Source organism: Ictidomys tridecemlineatus, chromosome 3 (genome assembly GCF_052094955.1).
Source record: "Ictidomys tridecemlineatus isolate mIctTri1 chromosome 3, mIctTri1.hap1, whole genome shotgun sequence".
In the NCBI taxonomy this organism is placed as follows: Eukaryota; Metazoa; Chordata; class Mammalia; order Rodentia; family Sciuridae; genus Ictidomys; species Ictidomys tridecemlineatus.
In genome coordinates, this window is record NC_135479.1 from 210,690,887 (window position 1) to 210,706,564 (window position 15,678).

At 51.1% G+C, this 15,678-nt stretch overlaps 3 long non-coding RNA genes across 4 annotated transcripts; 1 reads left to right on the forward strand and 2 right to left on the reverse strand.

Moving 5' to 3' along the window:
- On the forward strand, positions 1 to 869 carry LOC120890389 (uncharacterized). Its single transcript, XR_005734595.2, has 2 exons — positions 1 to 285; positions 424 to 869. It is a non-coding gene; the product is annotated as an uncharacterized LOC120890389 (long non-coding RNA).
- Positions 870 to 4,999: 4,130 nt separating this feature from the next.
- Positions 5,000 to 7,128, reverse strand: LOC144376496 (uncharacterized). Its single transcript, XR_013437038.1, has 2 exons — positions 6,379 to 7,128; positions 5,000 to 6,293 (listed from the first exon to the last, which is right to left on the reverse strand). It is a non-coding gene; the product is annotated as an uncharacterized LOC144376496 (long non-coding RNA).
- Positions 7,129 to 7,189: 61 nt separating this feature from the next.
- On the reverse strand, positions 7,190 to 13,934 carry LOC120890454 (uncharacterized). 2 transcript variants are annotated; one of them, XR_013437037.1, is made up of 6 exons: positions 13,688 to 13,934; positions 10,964 to 11,203; positions 10,296 to 10,403; positions 9,223 to 9,293; positions 7,680 to 8,511; positions 7,190 to 7,543 (listed from the first exon to the last, which is right to left on the reverse strand). It is a non-coding gene; the product is annotated as an uncharacterized LOC120890454 (long non-coding RNA). The 2 variants fall into 2 exon arrangements; XR_013437036.1 differs by having other exon boundaries at positions 7,190 to 8,511.
- Positions 13,935 to 15,678: the final 1,744 nt, after the last annotated feature.

The window sequence follows — 15,678 nt, forward strand, 5'->3', positions numbered from 1 at the left end:
AGGAGGGAAAAGGGAAGGGGCTGTGGGAGAAGTGCCCTGCACACAGAGGATCAGGATGACTGATCAGCCGCCCTCTGTGTTCACCAGGGAGTCGCGCTGTGTCTCAGCATGGCCACCAACTACCGCACACAGGTGCACCCAGCGTCGAGACACCCTGCTCCGGTGTCTCCTGGCTCGTGATCGACACCTGAACATCGCCAACCGTGCACTCAAATCACGTTGCATTTTTAAAACCTGGGCTCTGTGAACCGTTCCACACTGACGGGCAACTGTAAAGTCAGAACGGTAAGCTCTGTGTCCTGGCCCTTCCTGGGTCCTGCGTCCTAAGCCAGGCTCCCTCAACACTAGTTACTGTCCTCCACCGTCTACATAAATGGCGTTCTACATGCATCTTCTTGAACATTTGCTTCTTTTGGTCCTTAGGCTTGGGAGAGTCATTCATGTGGCAGAACAGGACTTTATCGTGTGAAGAGAATGTCGTCTCCGAGTCCACTTCCTGGCAGGTGGGTGGGTAGGTGGTCTCCTGTCCAAAGCTGCTCTGAACCATGGGCTGTGCAGTCCTGGGCCAGTCTCTTGGAGGACGAGACCTGCCTTCCTGCTGGTTTGCACCAGGAGTGGGGTTGCTGAGCAGGAGGGCCCCTCGCCCACTCAGCAGGTGAGACCAAGCCTCTCCCCCTCCCAGAGCCAGGCGACAGAGGAGAGCTCCCTCCACCCTCCTCCCTCAGCAGTTCTCGGCATGGACGCTGTTTGTTCTGCTCCTCTGCCCAACACGCTGCGCCCTCTCAGCACGCCACGACCCGCTCTTTTCTGGGTGCTAACGCGTGAGCCTCTTTGCCTGTGTTTATTGGCCATTTGAACATTCTGTCAAGTATCTTTGAGTCCGTTCCTTTTTCTGTTGGGTACTTTGAGCTTTGCGTATAGACTTTATATCAAGGAACTTTGTTAAACTCGCTTATTGTTATGGATAATTTATCTGAATCCTAATTAATTTTTTAATTTTCTATTTTTCTTTTTACTTTTTAAAAATTCTACGTACCTCTATATATTCTCTATCTACCCAAGTCACTGTGAACGCTGACGGTTTTATTTCTTTCTCTGCGATCCCACGTCTTGTGTTTCCGATCGCGACCTTGCTGCACTGGCAGGACCTCCAGCGTAGGGGAGGATAGAAATAGTGAGCTCACAGAGGTCCTCGGCTGGCTGCCAGTCTCAAAGGGGAGGCTTTGGACATTTCACCATCAAAGATGACCTGTTGTGCGTTTTCTCCAGTTACCCACAGACAAATCGAGGCAGTTCCTGTCTGCGCCCCTACGTGAGTCTACTTCTCATGCACAAATGTCGAGTTTTGCAGAACGCTTTCCCTGTACCCACGGACACGATCACATTGTTTTACTTCTTTATTCTGCTAATGCGGTTAAGTTCACAATGATCGATTTTTCAAATATTTGACAGCGGCAATTTTGACATTCAAGAATGTCCCCCAAGGGCCTGAGTGTTGGGGGCTTGTCCCCTAGTCTGTGGTTCAGTGGGGAGGTGGTGGAACCCTGAAGGGTGGGGCCCCGTTGGAGGAAGTTGGTCACCAGGGGTGTGCCCTTGAAGGGACGCTGGAATCCAGTCCCTTCCTGCCTGTCTCTCTGCTTCCCAGCCTGTGAGGGAAACAGGCCTCCCCTGCCATATGTCACTGAGCTGCCACAGGCCCAAAGCATCAGGATCAGACAACCCTGGAAGCTCTGAAACCACAGCCAGAGTAAACCTTTCCTCTTCTGGACTTGATTCTCTCAGGTATTGTGTCACAGTGACGAAAAGCTGACTAATCGCAGCCTTGCGCTCCTGGAGTAAACCCAGCCTTGTCATGAGATGCAGTCCTGCTCCTATGTTGCTGGCTGTGAGAATCTGTTAGGATTCCTCTCAGGTTTCTCCTCTATGTTCATTCATGAGCTTAGTCTGTAACCGTCTTCCCCTGTAACGTCAGGTTTCTGTATCAGGGATGTGCTCTTAGGGACAGTTGAAAAACGCTTCTCTTTTTCTACCCAACAAAACAATCTCTTCACTACTTGTTAGATGTGCCAGTGAAGCCATCCAATTCCAGAGATTGTTGGAGAGGGGACAGAGTTAAATCCTGGATCTCCTTATTTTAACAGTTAAGGGACTAATCTGGTTTTATTTTTTTTAATGTCATTTTGATAGGTTATGTTTTTTAAGGAATTTGTCCATTATTATCTTAATTTTTAAATGTTTTATAATAAAGTTAACCATAATATCCTCTCTATCCCTGACCCATAATCCGTGGGGGAGGAGGAGCGGGATTGAACCCAGGGCCTTGTGCATACAAGGCAAGCACTCTACCGGCTGAGCTAGATCCCCAGCCCCACAAGTATTTTTGAGGTGTGATTGCCTTTCTAAATCCTGATATTGGTTATTTATATATTGTTTTTCTCCCCCGCCCACCCTCATAACCTACCTTGCCATGGATTCATCCATGTCATGAGTCTTTTTGAAGAACTACTTTTTGACTTTGTTGAACTCCTCTGTTCGGTGCTTGCTCTACAGCCACATGACAGGTTTTTGCTTCTGTTCTTATTTTTCATATTGCCCTTGCCCTCCTGATGACCTGGGCACCTTAGTCATCCTCCCAATCTTTTAGATTTTCTGCAGGATCGAAGAAAAAAAAAAATGGCCGAGGCCCAGGCTTCAGGAACCCAGCATCCTCCTCATGTACCCACCTGGCTGCTCCGCTCTTGGCTCGTCTTTGTGATGCTTCTAAGATTGATGTAGACATTTTACCAAAATTTTTTTTGACTACCCTGAGTCTACTTCTCCCCTAGTTGTGCCACGGACTGCTCCCTCCTGCTCCAGCTGTGGGCCTGGGTCAGTGATAACATCACGTGTTGGAGGAAAGAATCACACCCGTTTTCCTGCTGGTTCAGGGCTGATAAGCTCGGCCATGACGTCAGATCACACCCATGCACAAGGCCCTGGATTCAATCCCACCCACTAGGCAAATCACAAGTGGCATTACAGGAATGCTCTCTTATACGGAAGTCACGGAGGGGATCACCAGAGTGGCCCAATGTTGGCCCCGAGGAGATTCTGCTTTTTCTGGGGTTCAGAGTTAGGGCCGTTTCTCATTTCCTCTTTGGCTTTGTCTGTCTTTCCCTCCTGGCCATGTGGGCTTCACTGGCTCTGCTTGGCCACTCCAGGGCCCCCGACTCTTGACAAGTTAGTTCTGGTCTCTGCTAACACAATGGCTCACGATTCACTAAGTCTTCATCAATATTTGTTCTTTTCAACAAGGTCTGCAAATCTATCCCCCCACACCCCCCAGCACCTCCACTCGGTTACTTGGAACCTGGCCTTTGTTCTCCCTCCTCTGTGTCTAGGGCCTGCTTGCTGCCTTCCTGTGGCTGGGGTCAGTAGCAGGCTCACCCCCTGCTAATTACACGACAGCATTCTCTCTCCATGAGTGTGCTAAGATCATGAACAAACTTAAAGAAGCACAAGTTCTAAGAATACCTACAAAAAACCCAGCAGATTCCACAAGTAACAGAAACGAGTCACATTTTTAGCCATACCCTAAGCAAGTTGTTCTGAAGCAGATGGAGTTGTCAGGAGGCTTTTGCAAGTTCCCAGTGCCTCCATTATTCTTTGGATCACTGTGCTCACCTGTGTGGGTGGGCGGCAGCTTGCCCTACCACAGCCAGCTGGAGCTCCATACAGCCTTGTGCACACACACAGCCGTGGCATGTGGGTTTCACAAAGCCACTCTTCCAGACCAAGCCAAGGAGACATCAATCCCCAACCTCTCCATCACAACACAGCCAACATTAACCCCTGCTTCTCCTTCTTTGCAGCATCTTTTTCCCTATAGTATCCTTGCCAGTATTGGAGAATAGCATTGTAATATTTGTTCTTTTCTCTCTCTCTCTCTCTCTCTCTCTCTCTCTCTCTTTTTTTGTTACTATGAATTTTACAGATAAAGTTGATTCTTTCCCTTAATTTTCCATTTCATTGTTGATAAGACTGAATATTTTCATAAACTAGCTACTAACTGTGTTTCCTCTGATGTTTTAAGGGAAAAAAAAAACTTGCTTAGGATTGTTGGTATTCTTTCAAAATGACGGATTTCTATCTCACAATTTTTCAGAGTTCTGGCTCTAATGAAATTGATAACCACTTGGCTTTTTTGAAAACCTAGTACATAATGTTGCCCACTATGTAATTCCACACCATTTTTTAAAACTCAGAAGAGCTTAAGTCAGTGGAGTGGAAAAGGGGCCAAGGGAGCCTCCTTCCTCCTGCAGGCTGCCCCTCGCGGCTCAGCCTCTAACACTCATATCAATGAGTTCTTCGTTAGAGGCTCTGCTGTATTAAAAACACTCGCGGGCAAACCTCTGTTGTGTTGCAAGATGTGGGCAGGCCTCAGGGTCCGTGGGTCTGCAGATGGTCCCTCCTTGGCCGAGCCCCTGCCCTCCACGTGCTCTGTGTCCTGGGTCGCCTCTTCAGGAAGGAGCTGTGAAGCAATCCTGGGCAATACAGTATTTTCTCTCTCCTCATGTGAAATAAGGTTTGCATGGTTTGGAGGAACCAGTCTCCCTAGGCCCCACTCCCTTTAGGCTGCTGGACTCCCCAAACTCTTCCCCTTCCTTGGTGGTGCCTCTTCGTGTTGGTTTCCCTGGTTAGTGTTTGTCCACACAACACATTTGTAGGAGCCAGTATGTGCTGGGCCTGGCTCCAAGTGCTGGGGATAAGGAAAAGCCATTCCCTGGTGGGTGGAATGTACTGACCAGTGGGGTCAAGAAACCAGGGCCACGGTGAACAAATAGATGTGCCATAGTGTTGCATGTGCCCTGAAGAAGAAGAACGCAGGGTAAGGGGTGAAGCTTAGCAGGAAAGGGGACAGGGAGTGGGGAGAATGACACTGGGCAGGATCACACATCCACCCTGCCTTGTCTTGTGCCACAGTCTTGGCTGGGCACCAGAATCACGAGCCACCACACACTTGTAGATTCAAACAGCAATTCTTTATTCCCGAACTCACACCGGCCTCCACACAGGTTCAGGGGAAATCCAAAATCTCCCGCACACTTCACCTACTCCACGAGGCTTATTTCCCAAAATCCCATTTGAATCTCACGAGAACTCCTCGGGAACAAGCAGCAGGAACACCCTAATCCCAGCAGCAATAATCTTCAACCTCCAACTTCCCTAAAACCCCTATTGTCTTAAACCGGGAACGCCTTAAACTTGAATTATCTTAAACCCGGATATTTCCTAAAACCTGCAGGATACATCCTAATCCTGGATCCACCCTGGTCATTGAGCAGGGTCACCTTTCTCAAACACACATGCAAGGTCACAGCAAATTTCCAAGGCAAGTCCATTTAACATGGGGTACGCTGGCAAGGAAATTTCCATGCGTCATTCCTACTTGGCAATGGACCTCAGCAGTCTTGTGATCAAAAGAGCCATCTCTGCTGTCCTTCATCCTGAGCAGGTTCCCCCCCTTCTACCCATAAACCCCTGACAACAGTGACGATGACGTCTGTCTCACCTTTGCACCCATGAGGCCAAACAGGAGATGCATGACTACACAATTTGGTTACAGCCAAAAAAAAAAAAAAAAAAAATTCAGGATGCCTCCATTCACTTAATGTCGCCAACCAGCAATTCCTGGATGTTTCTTGAATTTTCTGGAAGCCTCTCCCAGCTTGAAGCAGACTCTATCTACTGGGTCAGTAGTTCCTGGGGCTTTCCTAACATCGGCCAGTGCTTATCCTACATTTGCTGGATGCCGTTCTGCAAAATGGCAGAAGAGTTTCACCCCCACCCCCAGGCTTGGTCGGGTTCCAAGTCTGCATGTGAACATGGACCATCAGCTGTGCCAACAACTTTGACACAGTTTCTCATCAGAGAGCGACTGGTCCTCCCACACAGTCCCACAAAACCTCTGACTCTCCAGTAACTCATTAGACACTGCTCCCCGGCAGGCCCTGGAGCCCAGGCTGCAGAGGGCCTCCCTCATCCAAGAAAAGGAGCTTATTCACCACCCACAACCAGACACCAAGCAAAAATAAAAAGAGCAGCCTTTGTTTCAACCCTGCCCAAAACCTCAGGGGTGTGTGTGTGTGTGTGTGTGTGTGTGTGTGTGTGTGTGTGTGTGTGTGCGCGCGCGCGCGCGCGTGCACACGCACATGCTTCTGCTTGTCTTCAATGGCCCATGTTCCTCGGGTGAAAGGCATGTTAGGCAGGGTTTGAGGAGAAGGAGCTGCAGGGTTGACGTCTCCTTTCTTGACCTGTGTTCAAGAGAATGGACCCCAGTCAGCCTCTTCCTAGGATCCAGCAGGAAAAATCTGTGCCCGCCCCAAATACTCAGCCTACCGGGTAGAAATAAGCCTGGGTGCTCCTGGAGAGGCATTTTGAGATAAACCCACCAAAGTGCTTCCTGCTGGGAAGTGGAGGATGGTTCTAGAAGGAACGATTTTAATAAAATCAAACAAGGCATAGACCAGGGGCCTGAGAGGAAGGCCGGGTCGTCCAGCTGGCCCTACCCCGATTCTCAAAGGCCCCTGAGGGCTCAGTGCTGCGCAAGGGAGAGGTGGGAGACCCAGTCCCTGACAGGCCATCCTCCCAGCTGTTGGGGGCTGCAGGGTCCCCCTGCCACCAAAATCCCGTTTGAGACCCAGCCCCTAGCACCTCCTATCTGGAGAGAAGGCCTCTGCAGAGGTCATGAAGGTAGCGGGAGGTCATGGGGCCCTGATCCCATCTGTCCTCATGAGAAGAGGAGGCCTGACGCAGACACACCCAGGGGACAACCACATGGGCATGCAGGGGAGGGGCGTCCTGCCAGTGAAAGACAGGGCCCAGAGCACCCTTGGGTTCAATCCCCAGTCTCTCTCTCTCTCTCTCTCTCTCTCTCACACGCACACACACACACACACACACGCACACGGTCTGTTGTTAAAGCTCTGGCCTGCGGGGCTCCGCACAGTCCAAGCAGACTCCCGCACCAGTGCCACTGCCAGGCTTCCCAGGCACAGCCAGTTTCTCACTGCGCCAGGGAAAGCCCTTCAGACTCTGCAAAGCTGAACTCATATCCCCAGATGATCTCAGTAGAAGGTCCAAGGCCACCTGCCCCCTCTCCTCTCCACCCTCTCCCTGGCCCCCCTCCTCTTCCCTTGCCCCTCTCCCCGTCCACGCCAGGGCAGTGTGTGCTCCCCCAGCACTTGACTTTGCCCGCCACATGCTGCTTATCTTGTGACATTTCTGCCTCTTCCCTGGGACTGTTTTCAGGATCCTTGCAGCATGAACATTTAATCTGCTACTTCTAATTGCGGACCCCAAATTCCTGAAGATGCCTTTCTCCTGCCTTTGCACGTGATGGACCGTTTCTTCAGGTCTAGAAATCCAGTGGGAAATGCTCTCACTGCAGACAGCTGCATCATCTTACAGATCCCACAGCTGCTGCCAGGAAGGCAGCCTTTGTGCGGTGCCTTCTTTTCCTCTCCCTGGAGGCTGTTAAGATCTTCTTCTGGCCTTCATTGTCCTGAAATTGCACAATAAAGTGCCTTAGTGTCGGTCTATTTTTATCCGTTGTGCTGAGCCTCTTTCACCTGCAAGCATGTGTCCTGCAGCTGGACAAGTCCCTTCTGATCTCTGCTCTCTCCTCTGGAAACCCTTACCTGGGAGCTGCTGCCCTGGGACGCGGGCCTCCCGTTTCTTCTCTCTGCAGCTGTGTCTCTTTCTGACACTTTCCCAACACTACCTTCCAACCTTGCTTTAGGTCTTGGATGTCACCCATCATGTCATGACATTCCCAAGCTCCTTTGGTTGTCCTTGTTGTTTTCTGAGTGTTGCTTTTTTTTGTAATCTCCCGTTCTTGATGCATAGATGAGAAATCTTCCCATCTGCCTGCTACTAATAGTAAGTAAGCAGAGTCTGCTTCCTCCAGGTTTTTTTTTTTTTTTTTTTAAGTTGAGAAATAATCCACATGAAATTCAGCCTTGGTTGATGTATTCCGAGTTGTGCCACCGTCATCATTATCCATTGCAGAACATTTTCACCACCTCCAAAGGAGGCCCCATCCCTGCTCAGTCATTCCCAGCCCCTCCCCCCAGGCCCTGGGAACCAGGAAGGCACTTTTCTGTCTCCACAGCTGTGCCTCTTCTGGACATTTCATACAGATGGACCCTATGGAATTTGGTCTTCTGCGTCTGGCTTCTGCCCCTAGCATCATGTTTTCAAGGTTCCTCCACGTCACACCATGTGTCAGTCCCTCGTTCCTTTTGAGGTGGAAGGAGCGTTGTCTTGTATGGGTAGAGCACAATACACTGGTCCATTCATCAGCTGATGGACATGTGGGTTGTTCCTACCCGGGGAGCAGCTCTTTCTGTGTGTATGGCCCCCGGGGCTGTTGAAAGCCTGATGTATTTTTATCTTTCCCTCTCCTCACTTCCCACCGGTGCTTGGCAGGCAGTCGGTTCTACCTTGGTGCTTACTTTTGATCTGGGAAAACTAGAAAACAGATTAAAGTCTACACGTCGACATGGGGCCATCCTGGAGACCCCCCCCCGCCCCCCGGGAGCCCCAGTAGTGTGGTCTGGCTGGAGGCTGGTAAGACGCTTCCAGCCTGCTGCTTGGAGAGTGAATGTCTGGCTGCCACCTTAGGGAGCAGGGGACCTGTGCCCTGTGTCCTGTGCAGTCCCACTGTGGGGGACAGCTCCTAGGCTCCTCTGTGCCACCAGCCCCAGTGACGGTCTCTCCAGAGAAAAAGTCTCCAGGCCCCTCCAGGGTGTGTGCGGATGCCCAGGGGTCAGCTGCCTCTCGGACGGCCCTCACTGTCCTCCTGATCCAGGTCCTTGCATGCCCACTTGCTCGGGTCTGAGCCCTGGAGTTTGGTACCCAGGACTTTCCACACCCCTGGGGAGGGTTCGGCTTCCCTGAGTCGGCAGAGCCCAGCGCCACCGTCCACCCGGCTCCGGACCCTTCACTGCTCTTGTCCTCGCTGCCCTTCGTCCTTATGCATTTCTGCCTGACACACATTAGTTGTCCTTTGTGGATGAGAGGTGTCCACCTGCCCTTGTCCCCCCGGGGGCTTTAAGCCGACCGTCTCATCCAGTCCTCCTGGAGACCCCTGGGCAGTTCCTCTGAGGTAAACTGAAATGCAGAGAGCCTCGGGGACATCACCACCGCCACGCTGCCCAGCAGGGCAGGGCCTCTACACACCTGGCTGTAGCGTCCCCGTTTCTGCTGCAGAGCTGACCGGGTCAACACGACAGTGGCTTCATGACGAGGTCCTGTCCGAGGACACAGGAAATCGGGGTCAGGAGGTGGAGGTGTGGGGAGAGAAGGGTCTATGGATGACCAGGACCACCCTGAGGGCCCAGAGGATGCTGTGCCAGCCAACATTGCCCCTCAGAGAAGAGAAAACGGGCCAGGTGACAGGTCAGAAGTGGGAGATGCCTGGGGCCAGCACTGGGCACCTCCCCCACTGGAGTCCACTCCACAGCAGTGGGGACAGTAGGGCATGGCGGCTATTGAGCTCTGGAGAGCGCACTGGAGGACTCTGTGACTCATGTCATATTCAACTTTCAGTGTCCTTCACTGCCACCCTCTCTCCAGAGCAACCCAACCAAACAGCTGCTGGAGACACGGTGGAGCAGAGAGGTGCCGGGTCAGGAGTGACGGAGGTTCTGCCCGTAAGAGACCTTCATGGCTGGGGTCTGGACCAACATCCTCATGTTTCTTTAGTTCTCTGGGCCAAGGAGCAAGGCTGGGGAGCAGCAGATTAGGGAGAAGGACGTGTGGGCACAGAGGCTCAGGCACCTGGAGTGGCCATGGGAAGGGGCCTCGGAAATGCCAGCACTAGGTCTGCCGAGAGGAAACCTCGGGAGGGGACTCTGTTCCCTCCCCAGCCGCCTCATCCGAGTCCCATGCAGTGGTGGGCATGCTCAGAACACAGCCCTGCAGAGCCCAGTGTGTCTCTCCGAGTGCACCTTAAAGCCCAATCCTGGTACCTCCAAATGTGACCTTATTTTGATATAAAATCCTTGCAGATGAGATTAGTAAAGATGAGGTCATACTGGTCCTTAATCCAATGCAATTGGTGTCGTTATGGGAACAGAGGAGGGAAAGAGATGGACACGTGGTAGAGAAGACACCATGTGGTGACAAAGGCAGGAGAGGAGCAATGTGCCTACAAGCCAGGAGGGCCCAGGACTAGGGGGCCATGCCTGGCACTCGAGGAGGCTGGAAGGACTCTCAGGTAGGGTTTTTGAGGGAGTGCAGCCTGCACACACCTTGATCATGGACCTCTGGACTCCAAACTGTGAGACAACCCATTTCTGTTCTTGTCAGCTGCCCAGTGTGAGGTACTGTGTCCCAGGAGCCTGAAAAATGAATACAACCTTCACGGGGGGGGGGGGGGGTCAGGGGCAGGACTTAAGTTTTGCTGCCACCACCCCCCCCCACCACCACCATGGTCCATTTGTTCTTGTCCTTATTTCAATTCCCAACACTAACAGTGACAACTTTGAGGCCTGGCTGGCTGTGAGCATCTGTAGGTTCGCTCGTGGTCAGCCATCACAGCCCCAGCTGGCTAACGTCCATCTGCCACCCATTCTCCACCTCTGCCTGCAGCCAGGTGCTCTCGGGGCTGGGGGCAGCCAGGGGAAGCCCTGCAGACCCTGCCCTGATTGCTGCCCCTGCTGCCACTCGGAAGGAATGCTGGACACACCCAGAGGACAGTGTCACGGTAGCCCTAAACGCAATTGTTCAGGCAAGATGTGACACCCCTATTCAAACGGAAACTGAAAACAGCATCCCTGTGATAGACAAAGAAGGGGAAAGGGGGTTTCACTGATTCAAAGTGAAAGGATAGTACCTGCTGGTAGAAAAACTTAAAATTACATAGAGCCTATAAAGTAGAATTAGCGGTGCAGCCGCCTTCTCTGCCCCCAGCTCTCACCTGTGCTCAGCATTCGGTCTCCCAGAAAGAACTGCTCTGACATGTGGTGGAGCATCGTTAGCTGTAGGGTCCCCGTGCCCCTGCAAACACGCCCCGGTATCATTTTGTTTAGTTTCATCTTATTTAAAAACACACAGTCCAACGCCTGCCTTTTCACTCACCGCATTATGGAGCTCTTTCCACATCAGAGGTAAGATTTATCTCAGAGAGTAATTGTAATGAAGTAATCTCAGAGCAGCCCTGTAGGATAGAGAGGTGATTACCAACTACAGTGTGCCCGGGGGAGACACCGCCTGTTTCCACCATACAATTTGCAGCACATTAATTTGACACACCACGAGGACTGGATAGCAGTAGGTTTTAAAAAGGATCCCAACCCATCAGCTGATTTTAAAGGTAAGGTTCATCGCTATAAATGTGGGAAGTGTCTCTTCTGAGACCGGGAGAAAGTGGCCTTGATGAGAATCAATAGTGATGGGTAATTAGAAATTGTCAGTGCAGAAAAGAGTCAAAGAACTGGTAGAATTTTGTATTTTTATTTTGAGTCAGTTGAAGTTGGAGACTTTACATAGTATGAGAGAATAGCTCATCTGTAATTGAACTCCTAAATCTTAATATTTGGGGAAATAAACCAGAAAGAAAATGAAAAACCAAGAGTATGAATAATCTTGAAATCCAGTGATTCCCTGCACACCCCAAGAACAAATTTTGAGAAGGGTGAAGCTCATTTCCCCACTCTGGTGGACCATGTTATGGCAGAGGTTCTTCACGGGGCGGGGGAGGGGGGAAAGGAGCCCCCAACCCTAGGGGACATTTGAAAATGTCCAGAAACATCTTTGATTGTCACACTGAGGGTGAGGGCGGGAGGGGACACCACTGGCCTGAGTGGGTGAAGGCTGGGACGCTGCCAAACATCCTGCTCCGCACAGGGCAGTTCCCATGAGGAAGAAAGTCAGTAACACCCGTGTGTCAGCACAGCGAGGCTGAGAACCCGCGCCACGTCACTCTCAGGGGGATCTGCTTCTGGCCATACCAGGCACAAGCCCTGTTTGATTCACTTACAGATCACATCCTTTTCTTGTGAATCTCAACCTAACCTGAACCATTTCACTCTCCCCTGAAAAAGTTGCAGGAAAATTAATTCCACGTGTGACACGATGACATCAGGTTGAACTGTAGCTCCCTGGACATCACAGACCTTCCAGAGAGGCCAGGGATGGCCTGTTAGACCATGGAGAGCAGGGCTGCAACCCATGTGGCTAAGTCAGGCACCATCTCATACTTCAGAGCAAACCTGCTCATCACTGGACAAGCACCATTCCCATCAGGAAGGGCAGGAAGGGCTGGGGTGTAGCTCTGTGGTAGAGCACTTGCCTAGCATGTGAGGCCCTGGGTTTGATCCCCAGCACTGCAAATATGAAATAAAATGAAATGAAGGAATAGGAGCTTAGCCTCTCATGTGGTTGGTTGCCTAATAAGACACATACACACTCTAGATTCCTGTGAATAAAATCCATCTCAAGACTAAGAAAAAAAAAATCATGGCCAGGAAAAAATCTCCTTTTTCCACTGACTTCGAACTAGGCAATGCATTCCAGAATCCAGCCTCTGACTTTCCCACCCTGTCCCCAGCCCACCCCCATCGCCACCTGGCACCAGATCTGGATTTCTCACTCCTGAGGCCAGCCATCTCCTTGTTGTGAAAGTTGCCACTGTCTCAGTGCATGTGCCACTGGGTGACCTGAAGCCCACCAGGAAGGCAGAAGCATGTGAAGCATCCCAAACAGTGGCAGCATGTGTATATAAGCTGTTTATTTAAGGGCAGGTAGTAATAGGCTGTGGGTGAGCCAGGAATTGCATCAATAGATTCACTGTGGCCTCAGAAAAATCCATGCAGTAACCACAGGACTAGAGATGACGAAGAATTAGCTGCAGGAGGCCTCTGCCCCAGGAGGGCCACCGCCTACTATGTTCAGGCAGGGCACCTGCAAGGGACTAGAGGCTGAACCCCACGGCTTGCTCTGCCAGGGTGGAGCATTTTCCTCCAACACCCACAAGCAGCTGCATGGACTCTCAGCAGCCTAACACCAATGCTCTGAACCAGCCACCATCATCAAATAAGAGGGAAATGAGGAGCAAGAGCCACCCTGAGGTTCAGGGTTCCCTCTAAGGAAACTGGGCTCTGCTCTGTGTGTTTTCATGGGAAACAGAAAACTGCTGATACCTATTTATTTTGAGCTATCACTAAACAATCAGTTCCTATTAATGATCCTAATTACTCAGCTCCTATTTTTAAATGCTGGTCTTTCAGCATGCTCTAAGTGGGTGGCTTTAATTATGCCTAATTGTAGCTACGTCACATCCAAATATACACCCTACACAAGTGATTAACAGGGTTTGGAATTTAGTTCATTGAAGAGGGGATTTGCAATATCAAGCCTACATGTGTCATATAAATCATTTTTCCCCCTGATATCTCCGATGGTGAAGAAGGTTGTTTATTCAGGCAGAGTCATTTGGAATCCAGCCTCCCCCCAGCTTCAGGAGACGAATTCTAAGTGGTTGTCAAGTTCACCGGAGGCTGGTTTCCATAACGCTCTCGGTTGGAAGGCACTGGTTTTGATTTTCTTTTGGATCTGTATTCCCAGATGTCTTCTCACATGGCAAAGTGATTTTAGTATTTAGGAAGCGCCAATCCTAAGTGAAAACAAACAAACTACCCACCTTCTGTGCAAAGTCCAATCGCTCCCTTCAGTCCCTCGCTAGAAATGAACTTTGAATTGCTGCCCATTAACTCGCACATTCCTGTCCAGCTAAGTCTCTGCCTGATCCTCCAATTCTGCTACATTTTTACGTTAGAGGTGAGGAGATCCACTCTGAAGGGCTGATCTCCTAGGGGCAGAGCCCGGCTGGAGGATGATCTGCTGTTTCTTCCACCAGCAGATGCTGAACAGGTGGTGGAGACCTGGTTTCCCAGGTGCAAAGCTCATGTGGGCGGGGCAACCCAGCAGCCAATCAGAGGCTGCCATGCAAATACAGCGGTGACTCAGCTGTCCACCTGCGTGCCCCCACCTGCCCATCCTCCCCGTTTGTAATCCAGGTTGTGCCTTCAACACCCACGGAGGACTTGGAGTTATTCCCAAGGTCTTTCATGGGCCACACCAGCACAAACTGCCCCCGTGCTCTGCTGCAGCCGGCTTCACAGGCTCGCAGAACCTGACCGGGGCTGTGACGGGCTTGGAGCGTCTTCTCAGAGTGGACGTCGGCTCGTTCCACTCTAGGGTGAAAAACCAATGAGCTATAGAGGCAGCCATCCCCAGGCAGGGTTTCTATCATGTTTAGCACCTTGTTCCTGATGGGAACGTGCTCTGAAGGGCGGTCGAAGTTGCTCTGTGACAGGGGCAGAGAATTGGCAGCAGGTGGAACCCAAAAGATGTCTCATTTCAGGTGTGGCCTCAACTGCGTCCCTCTCCTTGGCCTGATCTTTCAACTTAATTGGAAAGGATTCCCCTTAGAGGAGGTCAGAGGTTGGGATGTTGGAAAACCTTGTGCTGGTTGCTGTCCACCAGACGGTTGTGACCTTGAGATATTTAATCGCCTGGGGTGGGGGGTGAACCGTGGGGAGAGACTAAGGCCACAGGTTTGAGTATCAGGAATATTGACTATGGACCTCAGCTCTGCTCCTGTCCACTGAGTGACTTCAGGCGCGTTTCTTAACTTCTCTAAGCCTCTAATGTCCTGCAGGGGCATTCCCACTTAAATGATGGGGGTGTCATGAAATTTCAATGAATTCACAGAAACAAAGTGTCTTCCTCGTAGGAGATAACCAACATAGGTCATTTCTTTATCTGAGCCTCTCTCCTAGAGTCAGAACATTTTGGTTGAGCGTATGAAGTGTGGTTCCTAAGTACTCTCTTGCGCTTTGACCACTTGGAGAAGGCAGGGACCCTTGAATCCCTCACACCCAGGCCAGCTCCTTGGCAGCCTTTGGGTCTGGGTTGATGACAGTCTTGTTAACTGAAAGCACCGTGCCAACACAGTGCTCCTGGTGGCAGAGCAAAGCTTCTGCTGTTGCCCAGGACAAACGGGTTTCCTAAAGTTAAAGTCCCCGGGAAGCTACTGGAACTGCAGAGCACCAGGAAGGCTGATGGCACAACGGTGGCCTCAAAGTTCCAATAAAACAACCCCCTCTTAACTTCACCATTTTACATTGCGTCTTCCAAGATGAAGTCCTTGTGCCACGTTCTTTTTGCCACTTGTCCTGGTTCCGTGGAGTTGTGCTCGTTGTCTGAAGTAAATCGCGTAAGGACAGATGATTCCCTCAGAAAGGAGGTGGCTGGTGCCCGCACTGACATGCCATTTCACCGGATAAGGCAGAAGTGGCTCGGTAACCCACATCCCATCAGCATGGACTCTTCAGGCACAAACAGCAGATAAACACAAGCTGAATAGGATTAGTTTGCTGGGTGCCACCAGTGAATGGAGTGACAGAGGAGGAAGATAAAGAGAAGGCCAAAGAATCAAACGGGGAGACACAGAATGGCGCCTGTCAGAGTCTTGTTTGGAAAGCCCAGGGCCTGAGCCACTCCAGATGCAAATGGGCTTTTGTTTCCCACTCTGTTGCCCCACCCTGAGACTGGCCGTCCCTCCGTTCTGATGCTTGCTTACTGCTGGGCTGCCTGATGCCACCCCAGCCTCCCCCAGGTGCCGCCATC